This window comes from Leucopleurus acutus (assembly GCF_964270905.1).
Source record: "Leucopleurus acutus genome assembly, chromosome: 16".
NCBI lineage: Eukaryota > Metazoa > Chordata > Mammalia > Artiodactyla > Delphinidae > Leucopleurus > Leucopleurus acutus.
Genome location: NC_139158.1, coordinates 10593612 through 10620223, shown reverse-complemented (window position 1 = coordinate 10620223; position 26612 = coordinate 10593612). Strand labels below are relative to the sequence as shown.

At 46.7% G+C, this 26612-nt stretch overlaps 1 pseudogene across 1 annotated transcript; it reads left to right on the top strand.

The window, feature by feature from the left end:
• Nucleotides 1–24530: 24530 nt before the first annotated feature.
• On the top strand, nt 24531–24987 carry LOC309972976 (small ribosomal subunit protein eS27-like; annotated as a pseudogene). Its single transcript has one exon. The product of its transcript is annotated as a small ribosomal subunit protein eS27-like (transcript).
• Nucleotides 24988–26612: the final 1625 nt, after the last annotated feature.

Below are 26612 nucleotides of genomic sequence, written 5' to 3'. Positions count from 1 at the left end.
TTCATAAGGCACAGGGGGCAAATGAGGATCTGGCCTTCTTCTCTAGCTCTCAAGGAGACCCCAGCCAACATCCAAGTCTTCTGTGAATAGTCACATTGCCTGGTGGTGAGAAGTGCAACAATCAGGTTGCAAGGAAAGAGAGCTAAATGACAGGTCACCCAATCCAGCCATGTATCCCTCTATCCCCTCCTCCGGAAGCCAACCAAATGCTACCATATGCATCTGCAGAGATGGAGATGGCGCTGTTCCCTGCACCCATCATCTCGCCATCAGTTATAGCCCTGAGGCCACACAGAACAAGTCTAATATAACATCTCCCCCAGATCCTGAGTGCACACTCTTTGCCCTCTGTCCCGAGCCTTCTCTCCTGACCGAATCCCCCAAGCTTTCCTTGGAGGACATGGCGTTTATTGCCCCTCACCAGCTGGTCACCGTCATCCAAACACACTTTAATTCATCCGTGGTTCCTTTACAGCCCTCTAGTTATGGGTGGCTGTGCACAGGCTCCAGAAACCTCAGCCCCCTTGTTTCAGATGCTATATTTGTATTAAGGCAACCTGAGCTCCCAGGAATGATTGCAGCTGGTGGCAATCATTGAGTTTGTCTAATTAAGCTTGTAGGAAGTAAGAAATTTATGCACATCTTATCTAGCTGCCCCATGGCTTTTAAAGCACAAGTTCTTCTTGCTAATGCAGTAAAGGGTCTGTATTTCCTCTACCGAGATCCAAACAATAGAAAATGCGATTTCCGGCAGCTTATTCATGATAACCAAGTTCCACCACAACAAAACAGTTCAGTGTTCCTGTGGTTATAATAGTGTTGTTATTATTTTCACCCGACAACCAGTCTCATGGAACTTTCTCCTTGCTCTGAGTTTTTGAAATCATGCTTTCAGCTTTGTGTAACAGAAAGAGAATGGGGCATGAAAGAGGCTGTCTGGGCTCAAAGCTTGACTCCATCCTTTATCAGCTCCGTGACCTTGTAAGTGACTTGACCTTGACCTAACCTTGACCTCTCAGTGCCTCAGTTTCCTCACATATAAAATAAGAACAGTAAAAGAAACCATTGGCTGCTGTGAGGTTTGCGTGCAATAGTGCACGTGAAGTGCTTGGCACAGGGCCTGGTACCAGAAGAGTGTCCCATAAGCAGGGTGGCAATTTAAATCTATATTCTGGAAGAAACACTATTAAAAGTTATGTACAGACATAGTATTAACTGGGCCATAGGACCTATGTGTCCCTATGCATCCGCCATGATGATGGTGATGATATGCCTCACACCTAAGCCCTCACTTCCCAGTCCACGAAAGAAGGATCATGCTATCTATCTTCTAGGATGATTAAGAGAATTAGAGGCAATCTGCCTAAATTGCCTGGCACAGAGTAGTCGATCAATAAACAGCAACATTTAAAATATCATTTTTACGGCTTCCAGTCCAAAGTTCATTTCCTTCATGATGTACCTCCTCTGGCATCATAAACAGGAGGAAAACCCTGCATCTGGTGGCTTTATTTCCAATATACCCAGTTAATAACTGAAGAGGAAGGAACCGCCACGCAGTAAGAGTCAATCTGAGTCCTCTCTTGTCTCCAGCTGATGAATATAAACGATTTGAAAATTAAAAAGCCATTAGACTATTAAAAATAGCTTCTAGGAACAATCTCTCAATAAATTCTTTTCATGCTTAAAAACCCAACTAGAAAGAATATAAATGGTAATACAAGCCATCTGAAAAGTCAATAACCAGACATAATGGTCAATTTCTCTGATATTATTGTCTAATTAAGCAATTTTGCTATAGTCGTGATTGCATTTAACTGAGTCAGTATAGTCTAAAAGTGATGTAGAACCGATTCCTTTCAAGCTAAGGAGAAAAAAATAAAACTTGAGTACAAAGAGGAACAAATTCTGATTTATGTTTTATGCTCAACTGGCTGACTTTCCAAAGTGCAATTCAAGAGCTAAAAAGGAACCCATCAAACGAGCCAGGTGCCCAGCCCAGAGACTCAGACACCCAGGCTTCAGGAGGTGGCAGACCTCTGCAGGTCTGTGTATGTGGGAGATAGGAAATGCTCTCCCTTTATGGCCTCTTGCCTACAGAAGCAAGGGGCCCTGGATGGTTCCTTCTCAGTTCCGTGATTCTCAGGCTTTGGGAGCTTTTAAAAATCCCAATGCCCAAACCACTTCCCAGACCAATCCATTCAGAACCACTGGGAGTGGGACACCAGCTGTAGCATGTTTTAAAGTTCCCCAAGAGATTCCGATGTGTACCCAATGTGGAGAACCACTGTTCTAGATGGTTCCTGAACATCTATAAGCACAAGTCAGGTGGTCAAAAAATTCCTTAAGGGCTTCCCTGGTGGCGCAGTGGTTGAGAGTCCGCCTGCCGATGCAGGGGACTCGGGTTTGTGCCCCGGGCCGGGAAGATCCCATATGCCATGGAGCGGCTGCGCCCGTGAGCCATGGCCGCTGAGCCTGCGCGTCCAGAGCCTGTGCTCCACAACGGGAGAGGCCACAACAGTGAGAGGCCCGCGTACCACAAAAAAAAAAAAAAAAGAAAAAAAGAAAAAGAAATTCCTTAAGAACATGATCTTTCCAGTTTCTGGCCTCAGTGTCCTAAAGGAGAGTCAGTAGGTTCTCCCCATATCTTCACTCACACCCCTTAGGATCCTAGGGGAATCCACCCAGCAAGAAAACTGCAGCATAAAAGATGAATATTTCTTGTGCTGACAGCAAAATCCACCTGGGCGAGTACGATGGTTACCTTATGCATCAACTTGACTGAGCCATGGGGTGCAAAGATATTTGGTCCAACACTATTCTGGGTGTTTCTGTGAGGGTGTTTTCGGATGAGATTCACATTGAAATCGGTAGACCAATCAGATTGTCCTCCCTAATGTGGGTGGGCCTTATCCAATCAGTTGAAGACGTGAATAGAACAAAAAGGCTGATCCTTCCCCAGTAAAAGAGAATTTCCCCTGCCCGAGTGCCTTTAAACTGGGACGTTGGCTTTTTCCTGCTTTTGGACTTGAACTGAAACATCAGCTCTTTTTGGATCTTGAGCCTGCCAGCCATCAGACTGGAACCACACCACCAGCTCTCCTGGAGCTCCAGCTTACCTACTCACCCTGCAGATCTTGGGACTTGTCAGCCTCCATAATCGTCTGAGACAATTCCATATAATAAATCTCTTTCTATGTATATACATCCTATTGGTTCTGTTTCCCTGGAGAACCTTGACCAATACAGTGAGTCTGCTCCTTACCGCTATTCCCCCAAGTACTCACCTGCCTAAAAACTGCATCCTGGTCCTGAACCAGTGGCATAACCAGCAACGTGTATGTGCAAAGCAGCTCCCAACATGGTCCGCATGATCTCCAACTCCTGGTGTTCACACCTGTGTAGTCCCCTTCCACACTATCTGGGTTGGTCTGTGTGACCAACAGCATAAGGCAGACCTGACAGTGTGTCACCTCCAAGGCCAGGTCCTAAAAGGCATTGTGGCTTCAACCTTGCTTTCACTTGTATCAGTCACCCTGGAAGAAGCCAGCCGCCATGTTGTGAGGACACTCAAGCAGCCCTATGGAGAGATGCATGTGGCTAAGAACCAAGGCCTCAGTCCAACAGACGGCAAGGGGTTGAGGCCTCCTGCTAATAGCCACTTAAACCTTCAGATGATCTCAGCAAGTGGCACCAACTCCTACCCCGCTCTCCAAGTTCATCTCCCATAGCAGTGACCCCTGTCAGCTCTCTGTGTACAAGGTGTCTCGAGTGCATACATTTCTTCGCGTTTCTTCAGTCTCCTTCCCAGCTCACGCCAGTTATGCCTCATTGGGTCGACATCAAAAGTCTCCTGACTCCTCTCCCTGCTTCCACTCTCATGTCCCTCTCAGCTGTTTTCCACACAGCAGCCAAAGGGAATTTTCTAGTACAGAGGTTATATCAAAGGTTCCCAAACTTTCTCAGTTCAAGTCAATCTTAGTGACTCAGCAATTTTTTTTTTACAGCATCCCCAGTCCAAAAGGAATAGCTAACAGTCCTGCTTGGTTAGGGTCAAGCAGCTTAGTAAGTATTTATGTTCCAACAATTTAGTTGCCGTTTGAGAAAATAATCCACATAAATTGAAAGAAAAAATGAATATTTTTGTATCTTTCTTATATAACCACAATTACTCACCAGTGGTATGGGTGCACCCGTTGGGCACTGCACAAGGCCTAAGACTCTGGAATCAGATTAGACCCTGCCATCCTCACTTCCTGTTTCATGTTGATTTTGGCTTTTTATCACAGCAACCGCCAGCCTTAATGAAAGGGTTACATGTGTCTCCCTTGGGTCTAATCACACTGCTCAATTCTACAGTGAATAATATTTACATAATCACACTATTGTAAATGCTGTCTGTGAGTTCTCAGTTTTTTTCATCAGCCTATAGTCAAAGCCTTTTCTATGGTTTCAGAAGAGACTATAAGTATTATAAACCTGTAAGTGCCAAAGTGATATGGGGGAGGGGAAGGATAGGCAGCTGCATTAACTATCTAAAATTATGGATCAAAAATCAGTCGTAGGGCTTCCCTGGTGGCGCAGTGGTTGAGAGTCTGCCTGCCGATGCAGGGGACGCGGGTTCGTGCCCCGGTCCGGGAGGATCCCACATGCTGCGGAGCGGCTGGGCCCGTGAGCCGTGGCCGCTGAGCCTGCGCATCCGGAGCCTGTGCTCTGCAGCGCGGGAGGCCACAGCAGTGAGAGGCCCGCGTACCGCAAAAAAAAAAAAAAAAAAACAAAAAAAACAAATCAGTTGTAGAGTATTTCATGCAGGGTTATGATGGAAACCAGTACAAGAACTAAAGGCTGAAAGTCCACTGAGTTTACAGTTTGAGCCAAAGATGGAGGTCGGAAAGGCTTTACCATTCACTGCTGTACACTCTTCCTTTTCTATCCTTTGGAACCACTGTTTAACCACATGAACATTAGTTTAACAAGGAAAACAAAACCACGTCTTTCCATCCAGATGGGATTTTAATACCTCCTTTCCACAAGCCTTCCTTCCATCCATCCTCCCTGCTGACAAACCAGTTTATAGTGACTTTTTACTTATGTGCCAGGCATGGTGTTTGACTGCAAGAGTTCACGAATGTCCTGTATCATATTACTTACTCTCTTCTGGTGCCGCTTCTCATGTGGTTCCTTTATATAGCCCTCTGCAAATATGGCTTCCAACTCCTCTATCCAACTCCTCAGCTTCTAGAAAGCAGACTGTGTCTTAAGTCTTATTTATATGTAATCCCCTCTCTGTGCCCAGGGTAGAGCCATTCACAGAAGGTATTCAATAAATAGTTGTTTCCTGACCCCAAGTCCATTTGGCTACAAAAGGAGAGGCTGAATATTAGCCTCAAGGGAATGCAGCATTTTTTTAATCTGTCTTCTCCACTGGACTCTATTCTCCTTGAGGGCAAGTGCTCGATTTTTACACATTCTCCATTAGAGACTGATACATGCTAACAGACAAAAACTACTCAATACCTGAGTATGGAACGAATAAACGAATGAGTGAATTCAGCCAAGTTGGAGGGAGAATCATCTAGAATCAAAATCCTTGTTCCTGCAGAAATTATCCAGTAAGGCTCTTTCCTTTGAATTCTACTGTTCATTAACCTCTGACATTAAACGCTTATCCATTTTGTCTGTATCTACTATGTGTTCAAAACCCACCGTATTTAAAGGAGGTCTTTGGTAGAGCACACAACACATGTATCAAAAGCCTCCTTCAGATCTGAGTTTGAATGAAAAAGGAGAAATTCTAGATTTGTTTTCTTTTTCATGTTTGTTTTAATTTGCCTCAGGAACAATACACAAAATTTCAGGATGCAGCCAAGACGGTGTGTTCATAATCAATCTCTCTCTCTCTCTCTCTCTCTCTCTCTCTCTCACACACACACACACACACACACACACACACACGCACGCACACACACACATCTGTCTCTCAGCCTTTTGAATCCCATTGAAAGCCCTGAGAATATGCGAGATTTTATGAAAGGTTGTCTTTATGTGACACATATTCAAGGTTTCCTCTGAGATGAACCCAAACTCTTGAAATACTCCAGGCTGAGAGCTATCACCTACATCAAGTGCACCTGTCTACCTCTTCAAGGTCTTTTGACTTTCCAAGAAGGAGTATTCTACATTGCCTTTGGAGCTAAGAAAACCTCCAACTACTGGTAGACTATATGACAATGAAAATATGCCAGCAGCTCCTACCATATTATCCCAGATATATTTCCTCTGCCAGGCCCAGGGCTGGCGGCAGCATCCCATCCTGTATCTGTTGGATATTGTCCTCTCATGACCTCAGCAAAAGGACCAGTGAGAAGGTCACCGGCTGCCACCATTTATCAAACATCTATCGTGTGTCAGAAACTGTACTGTGAATATAAAGAACCTAAGAGAGTGGCCACACTGTAAATGTCACCAAGGACCAGGGATTACTCCTCGGTGGGTCTGTAGGTGCCCAGCAGACGCCAGCATTACTGTCAACTGGCCGCTGGCTCTTTGGTGGCTCGGCCTGCCTCCTTGTCGTCCACACTGGAAGAACCAGGCATCCCGCATCGGCACTGGAGGGCAGGGCTGGGGGCATGGAGGGGAGAAAGCCTCCCTCAGCCAGGCAAACAAACGTGTGTGAATTTGGATGAAAGAGTAACCAGGTTCAGCTGTTCTCCACGGCAGTTTCAAGCAATGAGTCCATGTACAATGAGGGATCGGGGTGGGAGTCCCCACTCTTGCTGACTTGTTCGCAGGCCCCCTTCTCTGCGTGCATAGGACCACACCCCTAGACTCCCAGTGTGCTTCCAATGGCCTCACCTTGACCAGCAAAGAGGACCCTCCATGCCCCCCATCACCCCCATGCTTTTTTCCCCTTCCTTCTTCTCCCCCAAATCCCCCACTTCCTCATCTGCCATAGATGTCATCATTTCTACTCCACTTGACAGAGAGAGAACATTTGAGCCCTGAGAGGAAGAGAAGACGCTCAAGGGGAGAGGTCTTTTCGGGTTAGGCCTCCAGGTTCAATACCTTACGAAAAGAAAATACTCAGTCAGATGAGTTGCCCTGTGAAGGTTTATCCTTTGCGAGCATATCCTTGGACGGGGCAATCCAGGGAGACGGTGGGCAGAGAAATCCCACCCCAAACATAGAAGCACTACTGCTGCTGCTGTTGTGTGCCTTGTGTATATTACCTCATGGCAGCCACAAAACAACTCTGCGTGAACAGCCCTATTTCACAGATGAGGAAGTCATGCTCCGAGAGCTTGCTGGGTTATTCCAATGTCAATTATGTTGGTTATGTTCACCATTAGCCCTTCCCTATAGGGTTCTGAGTTAGAGACGGCCACAGGAGGAAGCTATGGAAGATTGGGGGGCGGTGTGCAGAGGGGAAGCGAAGCAGGGGCCCTCTGAAGGAGTTCAGGGTCAGGTTTGGGGACACACAGAAACAGGTGCCCATCAGGTTCTGGCTTTTTCTTCCTTTCGTCCATCCCATGTCCTGCTCTTCTTCCAAAATGCTAACTCTGCTGACCAGAGTGACCCCACCCACCACCCCCAGATGTTTGGCCGCAGACCCACAGAGGGAGGAACTTCCTGCCACCCTCTGTATGAGCTCCCTTTTGCTGTCCCATTTTGGCAGCTGGATATGCCTGACCAACTCATCACCAGAGCTTCAGGAAGCCAGTCTGTGACTTCTCAGATCCTGCAATTCCCCTTCTAGATCTAAAGTATAATTTCTATAATTTACCCCTTCTTCCAAATACATCTAGTTCTGCTTCCCAGACTAAACTTCAACCAGTAAAGAGAAAATTAACTTATATCCAAAGGCCACAGACCTAGGAAGTAGAAGCAGCAGAAGCCAGGAAGGTATGAAGTCGGTGGTCAGCACTGAGGGTGGGACCAGAAGTGGCAAAGCTCATCTAGCCCTATAGGCTAGTTCCAAGGGAGCCCCTGGGGCTCCAGGCATGTTTTCCAAGTCACGACAAGTGCCAGTGGGCACTGAAGGCCCTGGTAGTAGAGTGTCCCATCCAGTGGTGGCATCTAGTGTCCAGAGCAAGTGGGTGAGCCTCTCAGGCTTGTGGACAACCATCCTATCCATTAGAAGACCCCATCAGTGACCAGGTAACAAGGGGCATCCTTCCCATCTCCTCCTTTCCAGGAAAGAGGACAGATCAGCTATCAGAATCCAGCCAAGCAGGGCCACCACCCTCATTTGGAACTAGAATATGAGGCTCAGGAGCTGCACTTCAGAAAGAGGAAACAGCCAAACCCCAGCTCTGATTTCCAAGCCCCACCCCAGGACAGGCTGTGGCTGTTAGTGACCGGTCTGCCCGGATGAAGCTTGGTTCAGGAACCAAGGAGCCTTTGGAAGGAAGCCTTAGTAACACCCTCTGGAAGGGCAGGACTGGGGAAGGGTGGCAAGGGAGGTACTGACACCCTTGGATTTTCCAAAAAGAGCCTATGGAGAAACATAGCAACAGAATTGAGAGCTCAGACCCCAGAGACAAACAGAGCAGGGGGGAGAATAGGACACATGTTCCTCATGGTACCAAAACCCTCCTGTATGAGTGGTAAAGGGCTCTCAGCCTGCTGTAGACAGTGTCCTGTATTCAATGTTGAACCACAAAGTACAAGTAAAGCACATCACTACTAGAAAGTCTAAGCAAGCTGCCTGGTTTTGCAAGTGAAACCTTTGAAGGCATCTGTCTTCCTCCCTGACCATCCCTACCTAGAAAGCAACCTCCTCTCACCAGTCCTGCCTCTAGTCAATGCTCAAGATCAATTCATCTAATTTGTGGATAAGCGCATAGGCTCGGTCACCACGTCCACTGGCTTAAGGTCCCAGCCCACTCACTTCCTCCTGAGCCGGTTTCCTCCTCTATAAAATGTGGATAAAAGGAATATCTATCAGAGCTCGCCTGAAGATTAAGTGACTTCATAGTGTAACTGGCTAGGAATACACAGGGCTTACTATAAGGGTTTAATAAATGCTAGCTCATAATTAAGCACTTACTGTTTTCCAGGCAAAGCTGCAACTGATGTAATCTTTGACTTCATCAAGGGCTGGTGGGAACTCTGTTGTGTGTAGCAGCAGCCCCAGCTCAGAGGCCACATAACGGGTATCCTGTCTGCCCAGTCCGTGGGCAGCACCTTCCAGACAGCCACAGCTGGATTTGCATTATGGATGGAATTGTGCCCCCTGCCCCCTGCAAAAAAAAATAGTTGACGTTCTAACCACCAGTTATCACAGAATGTGACCTTTTGGGGAAATAAGGTCTTTACAAAGGTAATCAAGTTCAAATGAGGTCATTGGTGGGCTCTATTACAATATGACTGGTGTCCTTATAAAAACAGGAAGTTGGGTCACATAGGCAGACAGGCACAGAGGGAAGATGACATGAAAACACACAGAGAAGATGGCCATGTGACTGACGGGAGGCATCTACGAGACTAGTGCTGGCAAACACCAGAATCTAGGAGAAACAAGGAAGGATTCTCCCCTAAAGACTTCAGACAGAAATCAACACCCTGATTTTGGACTTCCAGGCTCCAGAACTGGGAAACAACACATTTCTGTTGTTTTAATCCACTCAATTTTGGTACTTTGTTATGGCTGCCCTAGGGAACTAATATAGCCTCTGTGGCCTTGACCCATGGCTAGAGCTGCCTGGACTCTGGAGTGATGGGGGGCCCACCTCCCACCTGACGTGGGGATAGGGAAGCAAAAGAAGCTAATCAGCAAAGAAAATAGAATCACAAAAAAAGCAATACATAGAGAAAGCCAGTTTTGGTTGCTGTTAGATTCTGTTTGGTTGCTTTCTAAGTGTTGACTGAATTCCTTCCCTGAACTCTGAAAGCACCTAAACGTCCTTGTAATAAATTTTCCTCTAGGTCTTAATCTAGCTCAAGTGGGTTCTTATGATGTGCAACAAAAGAAACTTAAAAAATATGACATTCAAAAAAATGCAGTGGCCACTACGGTTCAACATGGTTAATGTCACCTCCCAGATACGGCAGAGAGTGTTAGCACCAAGAATGTGTGGAGGACAGAGGTTCCCTCCATATGACAGTGGAAGGAGGTTTTCATGCCGAGACTTCACGGGATACCTAAGAGCTGACCAGCAGAAGAAGCACTCCAGGCAGCAGGGACCACGTTTTAGATTCTTGTGTTTCTGCAAGATTAACACTGAGCTGGTTGATATCAGGAAGGTTTTTATTATTCTTGAGCTGAAAAGCAATGAACCTGGAAACAAAACCACTGCCCAGTTGCCATGTTAAATTGAGCTAGGCATCGAGAGCTGTCCTGCATCTTCCTGTTTTCAAAAGAAAGCCTCCAGGTCTCTGCCAACTGAGACCACATCTATTGATCCCACAGCAAATGGACTCCCCTGCCTGTGTATCGCAATTCAGACATGAACGTTGAAAGATGTTACCTTCTAATCACAAGGGCAGCATTTGAGCTGCACAAATATTTGCTTTGTTCCTCGACACTCCACCAATTAAGACAAAGTAGAGAGGAAAATCTCATTATACAGCAGGTTGAATGAACGGAATGCTGTGGTTTGCAGGCACCCTCAAGGGATGCATGGACTTGGGAGACAGGTCTCGTGGTCAGACAATAGATCCTTCCCTCTCATCCCAGGATGGAATAACGTAGGATGTTTCTTTAGAGTCAACGTATATTGTGATCCAATTGACTCTTAGTACAAGGGTCCCTCCCACAAATGAGCATCCTTTTCTAATCCCGGCCCAGAATCTCAACCACCCACCGTGTCTTGCCCTCAAGTTCTTTTCCCTTCTCATTTCCTCTGTTTCCATTTTTCTTTCTCTGCTTTTCTGTTCTGTTTTTCTCTTACTCCATCTTAGTTGGTGGTCTAGTGGGAAAGCAGCTTCCTGCCAAAAAAGAGGGAAAGGGAAACAGTGGAAGCATTCTCCATCTGCCGGTGACATCAGGGGAAGAAAAGATGAAAAAAATAAGCGTGTGATTTCATTCCATTCCGGCGTCAGGCTTACTGCTGCCGACGTCCTCTTGGTCCCAGGCCAGGGCATCCTGTGTCCACGCCAGGCTGAGCCAGGTGTAATGGGGAGATTAAGAGCCCAGCCCAGACCAGAGCAGCTCAGGCAGTCTGGCAGCTCTTATCACTGTCAAACTGCAGGAAAACAACCCAGTCCACCCATGTGCACCACCAGGAATCTCAAAAACCACGTACTGGAGAGAAGGGAAGGAGAAGCCTTTTGGGAAATGACTGCTCCCTGCGGTCGGGGCACCTCAATGGGCACCACCAAAGCTGTCTGCTTGTGGCAAGGTGGTCTCCAGTGAATGATTGACACTTGCTCTGTCTGGGTCTGAGAGCCGTAGAGGCAAACAACACACTCACGGGGCCTTGGGAAAGCTCCAAGTCTAGAAAGAGCCTTGCAGACCAGGTCCTCCATGCGGACACCTAACGTGAGCAGAACATACCCAGCCACAATAGAGTAAGGCCGGAAGGTGCATGGGAGGGAGGCCGGTGAGGAAGGAGAGAAGAGATTCCAGCAGAAGGAACAGCAGGAGAAAGTAGGGATACAGCAGGAATACATGGAAAAAGCAGGAGGATCAGAGATGATCAGCTGGCCCAGGGCGCTGGAAATTGATTGGCCCCGAAGAGAATGGAGCCAGTCCTGTGTCCTTACACCTTGTCCCCTAGACGTTTAATATAACATGAGTAGCACTGTTCACAGTAGCCAAGACATGGAAGCAAACTAAGTGTCCATCCACAGATGAGTGGATAAAGAAGATGTGGTACATATATACAATGGAATACTACTCAGCCATAAAAAAGAGTGAAATAATGCCACTTGCAGCAACATGGATGGAGCTAGAGATTATCATACTAAGTGAAGTAAGTCAGACAAATACCATATGATATCACTTACATGTGGAATCTAGGAAAGTAATATACATGAACTTATTTGCAAGACAGAGAGAGACTCACAGACATGGAAGGTAAACTTGTGGTTGCCAAAGAGGAGGTGGAGGGAGGGATAAACTGAGGGTTTGGGATTAGCATATGCACATACACGCACTGGGACCTATTGCAGAGCACAGAAAACTATTTTCAGTGTCCTGTAATAACCTATAATGAGAAAGAATCTGGAAAAAAATAGATATTAATAGATGTATATGTATGGCTGAATCACTTTTTTGTACATCTGAAAGTAGCACAGCATTGGGGATCAGTTGTACCTAAGTTAAAAAAAAAGAAAGAAAAACTATACATATATACATAACACAAAGTGTACCATCTTAACCATCTCTAAGTGCACACTTCAGCGGCTTTAAGTACATTCACGTTGTTGTGCAACAATCACCACCATCCGTGTCCAGAATTCTCTTCCTCTTCTCCAACTAAAACTATATCCACTAAACACTAACTCCCCTTCTGCCTCACCCCACCAGGCCTTGGCCACTATCCTGCTTTCTGTCTCTGTGAATTTGACTACCCCAGGGACCTCACGTAAGTGGAATTGTGCAACATCTGTCTTTCTGTGAGTGGCTCTTCCACTTAGCATAATGTCCTCAAGGTTCATGCATGTTGTCACACTGACAGAATGTCCTTCCTTTTTTAAGGCTGAATAATAATCGTAAGAATGTTTATACCGTGAGCATGGAACTTGTACAATTAAAATAAGTTGAACTAAATAAAATAGGCATGAAAAATGCAAAAAATTAAAATTAGAAAAGGAAATCTTTTGCTCTCCAGGACAGAAAACCCAGCCCAAGCTGACTGAAGCAGAGAAAAGGGATTGGTTGGCTCAGGGACTGAGGAATCCAGGGCAGGGCTGGCCTCAGTCACGGCTAGGTACAAGGGCTCACTGTTAACACCACCTGGACCGGCAGGGGCCAAGCGCTGGGCAGGATACTAGGAATAGAGGGGGGATTAAAGCAAGCACAGCCCCAGCCCTAACAGAGCCAGGGCCTTACTTGTCACCTCTCCTAACAGCTGCACCCATGGCAGACATCTCTAATTGATCCCTGCACTCTCTAGCCTGAGATCAGCTGGGCCTTTGGGTCTGCCTTCACACAGAGCTCCAGAAAAGCACCACTCATGGATTGGAATTGGTTCATGACATAAACCCACCTGCCATTCTTCCCCTAGAGCTCAGTGATGATAAATACAGCCAACACTTATTCAGGGCTCACTGTGTGTTCCAGGGGGGCTAGCTATAGTAACTCGTTTAACCCTCAGAATAGCCCCATGCAGTAGGGACTCTGTCACTAACCCCATTTTACAGATGAGGAAACAGAGGCACAGAGAGATTGTGTAACCTCTCCACGGTTACAAAAACCAACAGATTATTGAATCCAGATCTGAACCTAGGCTTGCTGGCTACCCTGCAGGGTGTCACCTTGGGAGCCAGCCAACCCCCAACACTCTGCTGAATCCTCAACCCTTCTTCAAACCATCATGGAAACATGGAACACAACGACAGGATTCTAGAGGAAATGACACGATTTTCTAAAGTGCTTTCGCTTTTTATCCAAACTCAAAGAGAGGAGCTCAAATGAATAAAATTATAATTGGACAATATGGGGTTTGGGCTTGTAATTGTTGTAATTAATTTACCATCAATATAATCCAAGGAGTTAAAAATAATGGATTGAAAATGATTGAAAACCCATTGAAAATGTAATATGTACAAGTGAAATACTCGTCTTACATAGAAAGTACTTAACCGAATATGACACAAGCTAATAAATCTCTTTCTTATTCATTACGTGCTGCCTATGTTACAGTTCGCAGGCAGCTTATCAGTGGGGGATAAGGAGTGGCACAATTGCTCTTTAAATCCTTCTCAAGACCCCCTTTTGGCATCAGAATAAATTTCGCAACAGCCTTCTTTTACGCCTCTGCTTCTCACGCTTGGATACATATTCTCACGGGAGCCCTCGGCTCAGGGCCCCATGCAAGGGAATCAGAGCATCAGAAGCTCTGGAAACACGGGCTGGGGTAGCAGAGGAGGGAGTCAGTGTGGTGAAGGGCACTGTTCTGACATCGGCCAGAGCTGGGTTCCAATCTCTCAGCTTGGCCACCGATAGCTGGGGGACTTTCAACCTCTCTAAACCTTGGTTTCTTGATTTTTAAAAACTGCACAAGCAAAGTGCCTTCTCAAAGGGTTGTCATGAGAATTTAGAGAGATAATTATATCTGGGAATGAGTCCAAGCTTCCTTTCCTCCCCAGAGGCCACAGTTCAAAGGCCAGCATATAAATAGGGATAGTCATGTGGGTCTCATAGGATTGGTGTTAGGATGACAATTACCATCCAGTATTCACTGGTACCCTTTGAGGTGCCAGGAACACCGCTGAGACCCACACAAAGCAATGAACAAGAACCCTCTTACCTTCAGAGAGCTCATAAGCTAGCATGGGATGAAAAACTGACAGTGCGCAAGGGCCACAGTGAGGTGTGCCCTCTGGGAAACCCTGAGGTGCTTTAATCGCTCAGAGCGCCCTGCCTTATACCTCCTCAGTGATGTCCTGTGTCAGACATTCCAGCCCTGAGGGACAACAGGAGAAAGCTGGAAGGACGGGGCTGAGGGTAGAAAGAACAAAGGCAAAGCTTTAGAGAAACCTTCGAGCAGGCTGGTTGAGGAAGTAGAGAGCTTACTGGAACACCAGAGGGTTGGATGGACTGGACCCTGGGCCAACTGAAATCAACATCTGCTGGGAAAAAGAAAGTCAGAACTGGAAGAAAAATCCATTCCTGACTTCCAGGCACTCCAAACACAAGGCTGGTGGCAGCCACCTAGCCACAGGCCCACCTGCTGGAGCACTGAATACAGCTCAGACAGTACCTGCTAAGTCCCCAGATGGCGGCCACAGCAAAAGACACTCTCTGTGGCCAATGACCTCAAATAAATTCACCTTCCCCAGACCAGAACTGCCAAAGGGGAAGCCCCGTTCTGTGCACAGTCCTTAAAAAGGGAAGGAACTGAGGGAGGGAGGGAGGGAGGAAGAAAGGAAGGAAGGAAGGGAGGGAGGGAGGAAGGAAGGGAGGGAGGGAGGAAGGGAGGGAGGGAGGGAGGGAGGGAGGGAGGGAGGGAGAACAAATTCGCGTGAGAATCACAGGTCCAGGCAGCTGTACAGATGAGGCTGTTGGAGAGTGACGGCCGCTGCTTTTTACTTCAGTTTTACCACCAGTCAGGGAGATCCTCCTTTGCTCTGAATAAATCCGCATTTAGATGAGAGAGATGTCTAGACACCTTTAATCCAGAAAATCCCTCCTTCTGAAAGGAAATCATTCTCTACTTGGTAGGGATATCAAAAGGCAGTTGTAAGGTGATATAAAAAGCATGGATTTGGGCATCAGACAGATCTATGCTCCAAACCCAAGTCTGGTACTTACTAAATACCTTTGTTCTGGGAAAGTCAGAATGTCCCTGAGTCAGATTTTCTAATTACAAATGGGGTGTTGTTAGGATTACAATTTCATTCAGTATTCACTGAGACCCTCCCAGGAGCCAAAAACTGTGCTCGGACACACACAAAGCAATGAATAAGATGAGGCTCTTGCCTTGGGAGAGCCCATATTCTAGCATGGGATGGATAGCAAAGAGCCGCAGTGCAGCTCTCTGGCTTGTGTAGTAGAATCTGTATCGCAGAATCATTAAGCATGGGGCAAAACAGCTGTGCTGGAGAGCGGGGGAGGGAGGGAGAGTTCACGGAGGAACAGTGTTGAGCTTGTCTCAAAGGACGACTTAGGGCCTTCTGGTAGACCAGATGCCACTGGTATTCCAGGCAGTGGCACCTGCAAGGGCAAAGCCATGTACGTACAGGGGGAAGAAATGGTAAAAACAGTGGGAGGTGACAGCAGAGGGGGAGGGGTGGGCACACAAGGAGATGAGGAGGGTCTCATTCGTTGGACCCAAGCATCTGTTGGTGCTTTCCTGCACCAACATGATGCTTTAGCTCTATCTTGTCTTATTCACAAAGGCTTTGAGGGAGCCAAGTGTGAACTCTATTCAAAGGTCATTGAAGAGTGACATTGGTATCCAGAGAAAACTCTAATTCTAAAAGGTACATGCACCCCAATGTTCAAAGCAGCACTATTTACAGTAGCCAAGACATGGAAGCAACCTAAGTGTTCATGGACAGATGAATGGATAAAGAAGATGTGGTATGTATATACAGTGGAATACTATTCAGCCATAAAAAAGAATGAAACAATGCCATTTGCAGCAACATGGATGGACCTAGAGATTATCATACTAAGTGAAGTAAGTCAGACAGAGAAAGACAAATATCATATGATATCACTCATATGTGGAATCTAAAAGAAAATGATACAAATGAACTTATTTACAAAACAGAAACACTCTCAGACATAGAAAACAAACTTATGGTTACTAAAGGGGAAAGGGGGAAGGGATAAATTAGGAGCTTGGGATTAAAATATACACTACTTTATATAAAATAGATAAACAACAAGGACCTACTGTATAGCACAGGGAACTATATTCAATATCTTGTAATAACCTATAATGGAAAAGAATCTTTAAAAAGAATATATATATATATATATGAATCACTTTGCTGTACACCAGAAACAAACACAATATTGTAAATCAACTATACTTCAATAAAAAATTTTTTAAATTTTTTTAAAGAGTAATATTGAAGTAACACAATTAGTCATGAAGTTTAGTAAAGTGTCTGAAATTAGTAAGTGCTCAATACATCCTGGTTTCCTCCTATGCACTGAGATGGCAAACATTTCATTTTCTGGATGTTTCCATCTTCTCAGAATTTCATGTGATTGACTGTCTCAACATCGCCTGTAGGGGGCAGGAGTAGAGAGAGGGGTCACGTCAAAGAAGGTCATCAAGCTTGAATGGAGCCATCGCCACAGGCAGGGGAGGGGTAAGGGAAATGACCAAGCAAGCTGCTGCACAAGAAACCCCTGGATCCTGTGGCTTTGACAAGATAGAAGGGCATTTTTCTTCCATGTAGCAGTCCAGGAAGGGTGGATAGGATCTGTGCCACGAGGTCCCTCAGGGACCCAAGCCCTTATCTTCAATCTTGGGCCTGAAGCTGCTGCATTTCCACATATACCTTTAACCAAAGAACAGGGAAATTGAGGAAGTTTGGGGCAAACTGCTTGAGCTTGGAGGTACTTCCACTCACGTCCTATTGGCCTGAACTTAGTTGCATGAGCACATGTATGTTGAGTTGGATGCCACCAGGCTGTCCAAGCAACAGCTAGGAAAGTAAGACTCAAGTTCAAAAACTTGCAGGGGGTAGGGGTGGGGTCCTCTGGTTCTTATGGAGCCTGGAACCTCCCCCCACCCCCCCCACCCCGTCATCTCACAAAATGCCCCAGAGGTTAATAAAGGCGTTGTTGTCAAATCATAATAACACGGCCCTGGGTTGCAGTCACTGCTTAGCTGCTTGCCAGACCTTGTACACGTCGCTCACTTGACCTCTCTGAGACTTTCCTCCTCTGTAAAAATAGGTTATGACGACGATGATGGCAATTTAAATAAAATACAAAAAGCGCCTGGCTGATGGTAAGTCTAATGAATGCTGCCTTCCCTTCCTTGTCAATAGAGGTGATTGAGTCTCTGAGTGAGACTAGGATTCACTGAAAAAGTCTGGGGGGGTCACTAGAGTCTTTCCATCAGGGGGACCTCACTGGAGCTGGGAGTTACAGTACATGGTCACAATCATAAGCAGACAGAAGTCACAGAAGCAAATAAAACACTCCATGTTTCAAGCAACATCACTGAGCACCCAGGGACCTGGGCTCAGCTTAGGACACAGTGAGGCCAGGAGGGAAAAGGACCAGTGTCGGAGGTGGAAAGTTTGGGTTCAGTTCCAATTCTGCCACCCAATGGTTAAGTGGCCTCAGGAGAGTCCCTGGAGCTCTCTAAACTTCAATTACTTTATTAATAGATGACAATAATGATACTTACTGCTATGGAGGATGGAGCCCTCAAAACAGGATTAGCGCCCTTATAAGAAGAGACCAGAGAACTTGCTCTCTCTCTCTCTCTCTCTCTCTCCCTCCCAAGTGAGGACACAGAAAGAATGCAGCTGCCTGTATGCCAGGAAGAGGGCTCTCACAATGAAAGGAATCTGCCAGCACCCTGATCTTGGACTTGCAGCCTCCAGAACTGTGAGAAATAAATGTCTGTTATCTAAGCCTGCCAGCCTGTGGTATTTTGTTGTAGCAGCCCAGGCAGACTAAGGCAACTTACTTTGTTGGGATAGTGGATGAGCTGCTGAAAAGGTAAGTAAGGTGCCTAAATCAGAGTTGGCCCATAGTAGGTGCTCAATATATAGGAACGATGGTATCATCATTGCAATTATTTCCATCATCATTTTTATCAGGTAACCCCTGCCCTCAAGGAGCTCACTGTCTGGTAGGGGAAACAGATATGGAAAACAATGCCTGGCATAATAACAGAAGCATGTACAGGCACTGCGGCAGCCCTGGGGGTTTCAGAAATGAGGGGATCTTCCCCCAGGAATAAAGTTGGACTCACACCAAAAGGCATGTAGGCTCTTCTGCTGCACCAGGCGCTCTGGTACAGCTGAGCCTGGAGCAGGGGCTCCCAGGCAGGTGAGTGGAGCTGCCAAATGCATCCCGCCCCTTGGCCTCGCAACTAGCCGGGTACCGCTCTCCGCAGACACAGCAGGCACGGAAAAGCCGGCCATCTCCCAAGTTGTGGTACACGATGGCACCCTTCTGGGTGCACAAGCTGTCCCCGTTCTCATGCCAGAAACATAGCTGTGGCAATGTCATATGGAGATGGGTTTCGTCCCCCGCCCTCCCTCTCCACTATGCCTGGCAAAAAGTTAACTGTGCTTTATTTCACTTCAGGTCCATATGGCGTCTCAATTTCTGATCAGAGGTATTACAAATTACAGTCTGTCTCTGCAGAACATTAAAGTAGGCTCATTTCTTTTTCTGTGTCAACACGTTTGTTTCAATTGTTTGAGAGAATAGGCTAGATGGCGTTCTCGTCCTTCGAAGATCATTTCTTTTCTCTGCTCCCCAGTGACAGGACCTCGGTTAAGATGTTCACCTCCCCTCCCTACTCCATGTCCTTCCCATCATTTAATCTGCCCAGGGCAGGCAGGTTGTTTTGCAATTAAAGTTTGCCATCTACCCATCGGAAGAGAGATTAATTAAGGAAGAAAGGATTTTCTCTCTTTCTTGTGTATTCAAATGCTTCTTTAATAAGAGGAATCAATGGAAATCAAAATAAAGGATTGGAAACTGGGTCCCTTGAACCTCCCCCCGCCCCGCCACTCCCCAGGTCTCGGCAGTCAAGCCCTAAGGCACGTGGGTCTTTGGCAGTCTTTCCCCGGTAGCCCCCGTCAGATACCCTCAGAGAAATCAATTGGGCGCCCCGTGGGGATGAGATGGACAGAAGGAAACTTAAACAGGATTTTTATAAATTTCAATACTAGCACAAAACAGAAGCAGGACAGCTTTATTGATTTAAACATTAAAATAACATGTGCTTTCTTTGCATTTTCCCAGAGGTGATAATGTTTCTTATTTTTAATCTAGATTGAAATCTCGGAGACTTTCCACAAGCCTCTTGTGGTGATTACCAAAGATTAGTAATAACATGTCTAATTAGTGTAGGAAGACATAAAAATCAATGGCAGTGTGAAATGTTATACTGACTGGCAACGCTCAGAGGAGAGCTGGCATGTGTCTCCAGAGATGGGGCAGCACCTGGCAGCCCCCATCTCAGCTCCAAGCCCCAGGAGTGGGCTTACGCCCATCCCGAAGGAAGATGAGGGCTCTGCAGAGGCTTTCCACGTTCCCAGGTCCCCTTTGTGTGAGCTTCTGATGTCTTTGTTGGAGGAAACAATAAAAAGGGAGCATGATTCATTGGCAGGGGGGCCAGCCAATTCAGTGAGCGCCCTGATTCCCAGTTCTGCCTCTCAGCGCAATTCAACAATATTTACCAAGCACCCTACCCCTCACCATGCCCAGGGAGCAACGGAGGAAAGACCCAGCCCCTGTTCTCCACAAGGCCCTGATCCACTGAGCAAAGGAGGGTCCTATGGATGGTGGAGCCCCGTGTGCCCCATCTCAGGCTCAGAACTCAGGAAGAAATTCCCAGGTTTGTTCAGTTCCATCTGGGCAGGAGGTAAGGGTCCCCTTTCCATCCCACACAAGACAGCCATACCTCCACCCACTGTCCAGCTCATCCTCTAAGACCCTTTCCCTCTTCATCTCATGGCCTCCCATGCTCTCTTCCCCAAGGCCCAGGGTCACCCAGACCAGACAACAGGAAACAGCCCTGCAAACTCTCCAGGGAGAATCTTCCTTCCACACCCAAGAAGGTATTTTCTCAGAGTCTCTGTTTCTGCTTCACCATATGTCTCTGAGTGGGGGAGACAGAGGGAGGGAAAGACACCTAGGATGTACAGATACAAATACCTGGATTATAGATTACAGGTACAGCTCACCATTCAAGCCATGCTAATAACTTAACACACTGTCCTAAGATGTATAATGAAGGGCCTCAGAAACGTGGATGAAAGAGGGGTTAAGAGGTTGGAGATGGGCCTCGAAGGATGCAGAGGTGGGAAATGGTGGTAAGGCTCATGAGAAGCACATGTACAGGGGCAGAAGCATCAGAATGAGTGGGGAGGGAGAGTAAGGGATCCATGTGGTTGAGGAGTGATGGCCTCCCCTCCCCTCACGCCTCATCCCACCACCATCTCCCTCTGACCCCAAGACCAGGGCATCTCTCTACCAGGACCACCAAAAGCCAACCAAGGGGCAGATATTCCCAGGGGTCTCTCCCAGCCTGGGAGATTATGCAGGACAGAGTGACAATGAGGACACCATGTGGCCCTAAGAAGCAACAGCAGTCTCTGACGATCCTGAATGTGGATGTGGGGTTAAACCAACTCCATTTTGGATTGTGACGCTCAAAAAAGTCAAGATTGGGACAAGCTTCAGAGAGAGATACAGACTTCCTGGAAATAAGGCATGTTGGCTCTTAAGCCGTTGCCTGGGAAAATAAGACCTACGTCTTCACTTGCACTTGGAGTTTGGGAAGCTATTCATGCTGGTTCACGAAGGGTAGGGGTGTGGAGTCTGGGCAAGTTGCAAAGTGCAGTGAACGTCACTATGGAAAGTTCACCGTTTAAATTTTAATTTATTTTTTAACTTTGAAATAAATTCAGACATTTTAAAAAAGCTTCAGCAATAGTACACATAATCCCCATATACCTTCATCTGCCCTCCCCTAATATTAATATCTTATGCAAGCACAGTACAATGATCTAAATCAGGGAATCCAAACTGACACATGCTAGGAATTAATCTACAGACCTTATTCAAACTTGTCCAAGTGTTTTGTTCATGTTCTTTTTCTGATCCAGGACCCTGTGCAGGATCCCATATTGTATTTAGTTGTTGTGTCTCCCCCAGTTGAGACTGTTCTCAGGCTTTGTCTTTTATGACCTTGGTATTTTTGAAGAGTATTGACTAGCTATTTTGTAGAATGTCCCCAAATTTGGATTTTTCTGAGCCCCCTCATGTCTAAATTCAGTATCTTTCAGCAAAAGGACCACAGATGTGAATGAGGATGCCCTCGTTGGTACATCGGATCAGAACACACCTGATGTCATTATGTATCTCACCCCAGTAAGTTTAACTTTGGTCACGTGATCAATTGGAACCTGCTGGCTTCACTGTAAAGTTACTGCTCTTCTCTCTGCAATTAGTAAGTACCTTGGAAGGAGATACATTGAGATTATGTGAACACCCTGTTTCTCATCATGCATTTTCCCCGTTCATTTTGCCATCCTTTGGTTATTTTTGCCTGAAGCAATTATTACTGTGGAGTGTGCCTGCGTTCCTTCCTTCTCCCTTTGATAATTAGAATTCTACTGTAAGAATTCACTTTCCCTCCTCTTCAGTTTGTGTGTTTAATGATCAACTAACGGATGCCGGTGTGGACTCCTGGGTATTGGTTTTACTCCATGTATTAGAATCCATTTCTAGCATTGCTTCCATTGCTCAGCCTGTTTCAGATTTGGTCCCTGGGAGCTCCTTCACGCTGGTTCCTGTGTCCTTTCGACATGACCCTGTGGTTTTATTTAAAGCAATTGCTTACTTGTTGGCACCAAGGTATTCTGGGCTCATCTTGTGCTTTTCCTACCCCAGCCTTGAACCAGCCACTCGCTGATGCTCTTACATCCGATAACAAGACATCACTAGTAGTGTGGAAGCACTCTGAAAACACACCCTGTGGTATATGTTATAATATCTCCCTCTGCACCAGCATAGAGCCCAGGCTCTGATCATTTATTTGCTCAATAAATTACTGGTTATTGAGTGAAATAGAATTTGTCGCACCTCTTCCTTGGTCCGGCAAGAACGCACCAGCCCTTACCAGGCGCTAGGCCCTGTGATGGTTGTTAAGATAGAGGTTAACCAAGCCCAAATCCCCCTTCCAAGAGCTCAGAAGCAAGTGGGGAAACAGGAAGCCATTATAGCCAGAGGACAGCACGTGCTCAAACAAGGCACCAAAGACCACAGATATCACATCCCAAAGGAGACCCAAGCCACATGCAGAATTTACCAAAGAGCGATCTAAATTTTAGGAGTTTAATAACTCCTAAACCTCTCACTCAAACCAAGGGTTAAGAGTTGGAGATACGGGAGGACTTTTGAAGACAGCTTCTTGGGAGAAAGCTATGCTATGGGAGAAAGCTATGCGAAGTCCCAACCCCAGCCCTACCTCCAAGGGGAAGGGACACTATCTCCTAACCCAAGCCTGATGTCAGAGACTTCAAGGAAAGGAGATTAAGAAAGGACTTGTAGAACCAGCTGCTGTGTTGTTAATCCCAGCCCCTACCAAGGGCGAGGGTTGGGGCGGGGGTGTGTGTGTGTCTATACTTCACCTTGAGCTTCAAGAAGGGGGCTATGGGGTTTCATCAGAAGCCAACAAAGCACTTAATACATATCCCCTAAATTGGGAGACATAAAGGGCTGGTGTCTGTTTCCTACCTGAGAAACACAAAGGGTGAGAGATGAGTGAGCCAGTCCCTGATAGACAAACCCTAGGAAGCGTGGTGACAGTCAGGTTCTTTCTCTGCCGAAAAAGCATACAGGACAAAACATACAGGCATCTCCCATGGACCAGGTAGGGTTTTAGATCCTATCCTGCAGAGCCACTTAGAGACGCAATGGACCTCCACAGAAAGACCTAGAGGCACCCCTGGAAGCATAGCGGTCACGTAAAGAGTAAGCAACAGGACCCAGGAAGATGTGTCACTCACATCAAAGGAACTATAGCTGAGAGGGCCTCAGAAATCAGATTAGGGTCTCTGAAGATGCGAAAACCCCACAAAAGTGCCCCCAAGAGAAAGACCCCCTTAAACCTCCTCAGGGACGGAAAGTGTGACATCACAGCCCTCAAGTTCCAGGCACACAGGCTGTGTGGCTTCCTCGTTACCTCTTCTTCCTCAGACCCCAAACATGCAGGGGTCAGGAGGTGGTAGTAGAAGGATCAGGAGGGCTAGAAGGAAAAGCAAGAAGAGGGGAAAGAGACAAGACGACACCCACCCCGTCCCCAGATTTCCTGTCTGCACCAGGCTCAACATAGAAGCGTGGGTTTGATCGACCTTAATTCAGGTTGTGGCCTTTATCATGTGGGACTGGGATTCTGTTTTATAACTTAGAGTGACCACGAGAGTGTTTCTTCCCTACCTGGCCCAGAGGTCGACTGGCAGGGAAAGACCTAGCCCCACAGAACAGGGAGGCAAACATGAAGTTGCGTTAGGATCACAGCCCATGATCTGTATGATTTATTTTTATTATTGAGCGCAGTGACTTTATGAGGTAGGCGCTATTGTCCCTGGTTTACAGCTGAGGAGACTATTACTTTTTTTTTTTAGAAGATGTTGGGGGTAGGAGTTTATTAATTAATTTATTTATTTTTGCTGTGTTGGGTCTTCGTTTCTGTGCGAGGACTTTCTCTAGTTGCGGCAAGTGGGGGCCGCTCTTCATCGCGGTGCGCGGGCCTCTCACTATCGCGGCCTCTCTTGTTGCGGAGCACAGGCTCCAGACGCGCAGGCTCAGTAGTTGTGGCTCACGGGCCCAGTTGCTCCGCGGCATGTGGGATCCTCCCAGACCAGGGCTCGAACCTGTGTCCCCTGCATTAGCAGGCGGATTCTTAGCCACTGTGCCACCAGGGAAGCCCCGATCTGTATGATTTAAACAAATCCTTCAAAGGATGCAGGAACAAAGCACTGTTAACAGCCCAAAAGGAGAACTTTAAACAAACCATTAATTTCTGGGTGCCTCAGTGTCCTCGTCCAAAAGCAAAAAGAAAGGAAGAAATTAGGATCCTAAGAGGCATCAAAAGATACCAAGGAGGAAGGGGCATCCATGCTCTGGGTGAGGCCTCTTACCTACATCACCTTATTTAATCTGTGCCTAAACACAGAGAAGTGTGGTTGGATGACAAATAAAGCTGGATAAAAGAAAACCATCTGTCTCAGAGGACGCCTCCACACCAGAAATCTTCACATGTGGCTCGGCTGATAGAAAAAGAGAAACAGCTTTCCAACGGTGACGACCTCCCCACAAGAACATGCCTCTCGCAAAGGATCTCCTTCATCCCTTTCCAAAAGAGGAGAAGAGGAAACGTAAGAAGAAGCGCCTGGTGCAGAGCCCCAGTTCCTATTTCATGGATGTGAAATGCCCAGGATGCTATAAAATCACCACCGTCTCTGGCCGTGCACAGACAGTAGTTTTGTGTGTTGGCTGCTCTACCGTCCTCTGCCAGCCTACAGGAGGAAAAGCAAGGCTTACAGAAGGGGCTCCTTCAGATGGAAGCAGCACTAAAAGCCCCTGGAATCAAGATGAACGGGAAACCATCCCAATAAACACATTTTGGATTAAAAAAAAAAAGAAAAAGGAAAAGAGAAACAAAAACTCAAACCTCCTGGATTCAATCAGATTTCTCTCTCTCTCTCCCCCCCCCCTCTCTCTCCATCTCCCTCTCTCTCTCCCTCTCTCTCCCTCTCTCTCTCTCTCTCCCTCTCTCTCTCCCTCTCTCTCTCTCTCTCTCTCCCCCCTCTCTCCCTCTCTCTCTCCATCTCCCTCTCTCTCTCCCTCTCTCTCCCTCTCTCTCTCTCTCTCCATCTCCCTCTCTCTCTCCCTCTCTCTCCCTCTCTCTCTCTCTCTCCCCCCTCTCTCCCTCTCTATCTTTCTCTCCCTCTCTCTCTCCCTCTCTCTCTCTCTCTCTCCCCCCCTCTCTCTCTCCCTCTCTCTCTCCATCTCCCTCTCTCTCTCCCTCTCTCTCCCCCTCTCTCTCTCTCTCCATCTCCCTCTCTCTCTCCCTCTCTCTCTCTCTCCCTCTCTCTCTTCTTTCAGGAGCACTTTTCACCACCAGGCAATATTTTAAGTCCAGATATGTGCTTTTAAAGCTTTACAGAACGTGTGGTGGGAGCTTCCTTTTCCTGGCAGGTGGACTATTCCCAGGGCCCACAGTCCCCTGCAGCGGGCAGTTCCCTCTGGCCAGCGTCACCGGGGCGGGGAGACAGTGCTTTCGCCCATCCCCAGAACGCATTCCCTGAAAACTGAGCCAGCAAAAGGCTCCCGAGGAGCAGATGTTTCTGTTTAAGGCTGATAGGAACTGCAGGGACCACTTTTCTCCCCATCAGTTTTCAAGTGCAAGAGGCAGCTGTTTGCCAGGAACACAGACCTGGATTCTAATGAGGTTCGTGGCTGAGCCAGGCCTGCGAGAAGTGGGCCTGACCAATACCAGGATGAGGTTATTAACGAACCCACAGAAAGCTGGCAAAGGGCCATTTCAAAACAGTCTGGAGGAGAAATGTCTTGTTTCCTAAAATGGAGTTTGATATTTTTAAAAGCATAATCAATGGGAATTGTCGATTTGGTCTAATTTCTGCCAGGGATTATCGCTCAATTTAAAGAAAGAGCTGTCGATTTTTCAGGGTATTGGTTTTCCCCCAAGGTGCATGATGCAACAGTCACACACTACATCCCCAGAAACCTGACCTACAGGCTCCTTGTGAAGCTGGGCAGGTGGATTGGTGTCAGTCCGGCTAATGACCACCCCCAGGGTGGGTACCTGCTCCATTCTCTTATAACTTTGGAGAAACCAGGAGCTTTCACATCTCCACCTAGGAGAGAACACTCCTTCCGATGAAGCGTTTCCCATACTGGTTTCATCCACAGCGTCAGCATCTGCTTTGCAGACACCCTGCCCTGTTCAAATAACCAAATGTGACTTTGCTAATACAGATTCTCATTCATGGGAGTTTCTGCTATGACCATTTTGGGAGCAAGAGACAAATGAAGGACAAGTTTCTGATGTGGTTTTGGAGTGGAAAAATGAAAATTGAAAAAATTCCTAGGCACTGACTTCAATTTTTCTGCAAACTGGAAAACGGCTGCAATTATTCTTTAAATAGAAAGTTATAGAAACAAACCTTTTCATTTTACAATGAAAACCCCACAGACTTAGAATAAAATCCATCTGGAGAAAAAAAGACATTAATTTAAAGTCACTGTAAAATAGAAC